At 36.8% G+C, this 4,621-nt stretch overlaps 1 pseudogene; it reads right to left on the minus strand.

Moving 5' to 3' along the window:
• Positions 1–265: 265 nt before the first annotated feature.
• Positions 266–3,264, minus strand: LOC149248837 (indole-3-acetate O-methyltransferase 1-like; annotated as a pseudogene).
• Between the last annotated feature and the right edge of the window lie 1,357 nt (positions 3,265–4,621).

Below are 4,621 nucleotides of genomic sequence, written 5' to 3' on the forward strand. Positions count from 1 at the left end.
TTATAAATTTCAAAATATTTCCTAATTGAATTGACAAGAATGAAATTGGACTATTTTATTTGCATTTTAAATATACAATTAAAAAAAAAATCTCAAATTTTATCACTTGTTATAACAGATTGGCCCCGTCGTTTTAATAATAAGAATACTAAATAATATTACAAATCCACATAAATATCTTGATCAAAAGGATTACCTCTCACGTAAATTTATTCCTTCTCATATAAAAATTCAAATGATTTTGTAGACATTGTCGACTACTTTCTTATAAGTTAAGCGACAATGTATGGGACAGACTAGAAGGTGGATTGCACAGTGGAAGTGCTAAGGCCTTCTCAGGAAAAAACCTGAAAAAATCTCTGTAGATTCCTTGCCAATGTGGGCTTCAACCAAACTACACACAAAGCTCTTGAATAAATTGGATTTCACACAACTAAACATTTTTGGGTTCTTAATATACTCTTCAAAATCTTCCTCACGCATACTCGGCACCCTCTCGCACACTTTAAACTCTCAATCTCAAAAGCTCCACACTTATTTACCGTTTTTCTAAGCTCATCTGCATTCGGAAAATACCATGGAATATTTTAAAAGTCTCTCAAATCTCTTCCAATAATCCCCTGCAATCGATATCACAACACCAAAAGATTAATACCATTAATATTTTCATTCTCAGTCCACATTGTTAACTATAAATGATTTGATAAGAATTTAAGACTTATTTTTTGTCATCTTCCCTGTGTCACCAATTCATCTCATGCATCTTCAAAGTCTGGCCACAAAATTCTCCTCCCACAGAGACTTGTTTTGCAGGAGGCCAAGTGTCTGGCCTCCCCATCATACACAAGAAGAGCATGCTTCTTGCGGCCATCTCCCGAGCTCTGCACTTTATGAGAACGTTGAGATCATTGTTAGATTACTTTGAATACGCCTCTGCAATATCCTACCCACATTTGTTGATACAAACTCTTCCATTATTAAATAAGATCAAACCCTTCATCACAACATCTGAGGCACCTGCAATAAGGAGCTTGGCAATCCAACCATCTCAAGCAACTTCCAACATGTGAATTACCCTTCATACCCATCCAAAGTGATTGAGGAAGAAGAGCCCTGGTGCCCCATAAAGGTTTTGTCCATTGCATCCCATTCCTTAACCTCAAACAGACTCGATTCCACAACACTGTAACAAAACAACCCAAACTCCACGATTCAATCCTTGGATATTGACTGCAAATGAAAATGAAATTGGCGCGATAAATCAATTCAAATTCAAATCGGTGAATCGCGCGGCTTCATGATTGGTGTTGGGAGCAGTGAGTAAAACGACGGACTGCGGAGAAATGTACGTAATTAATTATCTGCGTCAATGCTCATCCCCAAGCGGCCTGAAACACATTCTCCGACTACTCCTCCGCATACTCCACCGAAAACACATGCTGGCCGCCGGAGTCAAAAACGAGACGAGGCGGGCGGGCCCTCGTTGGTGGGTCCCGCGTATGTCACCGGAAACGCGAGGTCGCCTGCCGGAGTTATGTATGCCATCCCACTGACATGCACCACATACATAGATGGCAAGGGCATTTATGACTCAATAATAGATCCCATGGATTGTTGGTTTATACCCCTTTTAATTTAATCTATTTGGTGCCCTTCGTTGCCTCATATCAAATCCTATACATGGGCATATTACTACCATCTTACATTTTTAATTATTGTAGGGTTGAGAAGTATAAAACTTCTCTTATGGTTACATAATTTCGTCAAAGTCCAATCAATCTAAGAGTATGTAACACAGACTCGTTAGAATTTTGATCTAGATCTACTATAAAACAAAGTTTTGAGCTCATTAATGAGCTCATCTATCATATTATTATATCTTTTAGTGTTTCAAATTTATAAAAAGGTTGTTACTGATACTATAAAAAGTAAATGCTTAATTGTCTTGGATTCATGTAATCTATGAGGAGAAAGGAGAAGAAATGTGAAAAGTGATCTAAATCATGAAATATGCTAAAAGGTTATATAAAGCATAATATCAAAATAGTGAAGCAAATGTGTAGCATAAAAACTATGCTGAAGCACAAAAGACTGATAGTTTGTAGACTTGAATGTAAAAATACACACAGTTATTTGTAATAATAAATTATTATTATATATATAATTGTATAAGATGGTATAAGATTACAATGAGGACCCTACTTTTATACCTCAGCAGGTGACCTTTCGTGAATGGGCATGTCTTTTAGACATGCCTTTTCACTTAATTTAATGACTATTTAACCTAAATAATATTTAATTATTTAATAGTAATACTTATTTTATTTATTTAATTGTTATGAATTATATTCATAACATAGCCTCTTCCTTTGGAAGCTTTTCCTCAAAGCTTTAACGCTTGGGTTTTTCTTCACTTAGTGTATGTCGTCTTCGATGTATATAATCTGGCCATCCTCTTCTCTTATAGCTCATTGGTAATATTTCTTTTGTTTGTTTGTTTGTTTTTTTGTTTTTTTATAACTCTAATATATATATATATATATATTTTAATAATACTGTTTGTTTGTTTGTTTTAATATATATATAGTTTTATTAAATTTAATATATTAAAATTATATGTATAACTTTAATATATATGAAACTTGATATTGAAACCATACTGTGGAAGGTTATGAGGTTTGGCATAAAGAGCCTCTCATTTTCCACCGGATTGTGCGATATGCGTTGCTGATTGCTCCGAGGAATACATCATTATTATCAAAACATTCTTCACAAATCATCTATTTTCTTCCTAGGAGATATGACCATATCGTCTTTTGGAGTACCATATGGAGTTGATGTATTAACAGGTTGTAAAGATGTTTGATTCTGCATGATTGGAGACAAATCACTTAATAATGTAACACCATTTTCACACATCTTTCGTACCTATGATTGTAGCAATTCTAGGTTTCTTGAAGTAGCCCTAGTTTGTCTAGCCATTTTCTCTGTTGTAGCCCTCTTCATGTCCTTTGCAGTAGTCGCGGGGCTTATCTCGAGAACTTCATACAAAGAAGTCTTCGATTTCATGAGACTGCACACTGAAATGCCCTCTGCGCCCACAAACGCCTCCTGCATTGCTTTCACTTTGAAACACGGTCGAAATCTAACACTCCCACTCTGGTTGATCGAAACTGCTAGCGGTTTCTGGAAGCCCATACGACCAATGCTTAGCGATTCTTTTGATGAGAAAATAGCAGATGCTAATATAACAAAAGAAGCCATTACTGATATATTAATTTTCCCAAGTCGGATGTTACTTGTATAACGCTGAAACTCTGAATAATCGATTGCAGTCAGTAGCCAGAATAATTGGTGGCAAAAGCCATCAGTAAACAGATATGAATTATAGACTAGACTAAAGAGCAGTAGAAATCGGAGAACGTTGTAGGGAAGCTGCCAGGCTTCCTTCCCAAAGTGTTTGTCTGCCCACACCTAAATGGATTTGAAGGCACTTGACAGCCATGAGATGGCCAACTTTTCCTTCAGCTCAACTTCATTCGCAAACAATCTCATCTCTGAAACTGGTGGAAAAGAGGTTATTATACTCCTCAAAACTTCTAGATTCTTGTTATATTGGTTGCTGCCCCCACTTTGAGAGCCTGAACTGTTCTTATTGTTGAAAAGTCTCGAACGTTGACGAATCTCCCTGTCCTTCAAAGAAAAGGAGGGAACGGTTTGAACACGTCACGGCGCTCGTTTTCGGCTGTAGCGAAAACAAAGGAAATTTCTAAATCGAGCAACTCTATGGGTTTTCTTTTCACTTCCGGTAGCACTTGCGCTCCCCACCCCAATACCTCGAACCCGAATATGCTTGACAGATCAGGGCTACAACTTTGAATTTGGCAATGGAAATCATTGTTATACAGAGACAATCCTTGAGATTGTAGGATTCCCTTTCCATGGTGTAAAAAGAGGCTTGGTCATGTTTTGCATCTTGAACATTTAGATCAAGCACCTCATTCCCTATAAGCAATTGCAAACTGCCATCTGAACATCTCACAAAGTGAGCATTGATTTCATAAGAAATGGTACCATTATGATTTTGGACCTTCCTCCATCGCACTATATTATCATCCAATCTAAACTGTTTCTTAGTTCCATACTCATCCGTCTCAAAATTTTCCTCTTCAACAAATGTCTTCGGGTCAAACGGTTTTGGCTCAATTCCCATGATATTTGACACTCACATAATATTCATATTGTCTAGCTGCCCTGGAGGTGGGCGTAATGGAAACTCCAACTCTAAGGTAGGGCCTACTGGTTTCTCCTTTTGCCTTTGCTCATATTGTTGTTCCTCCCGATCCACTTCATCATGTATTATAAATTCTGGATATAGTCCCCTTTGTTCACTTTCAACCCTTTGATCACTAATATCTCTTTCTTGCTCGGTATCTACTCCTTCTCCTTTACTTTCAACATCAACTTCATTTGAATCATCATATTGATCTGCATTAGCTTCATCTGAATCATCATCTAGATCATTTTCCTTTCAAGCTTCTTTAACTTCTGCAATTGACTTTTCTAAACACTGAATTGCTTCTTGAATACTAAACTGTTCAACGTAATCAGGACGTGAACG

Source organism: Pinus tabuliformis, chromosome 7, assembly GCF_031772625.1.
Source record: "Pinus tabuliformis cultivar Carrire ecotype Pingquan chromosome 7, CPIR1, whole genome shotgun sequence".
Taxonomy (NCBI): Eukaryota; Viridiplantae; Streptophyta; class Pinopsida; order Pinales; family Pinaceae; genus Pinus; species Pinus tabuliformis.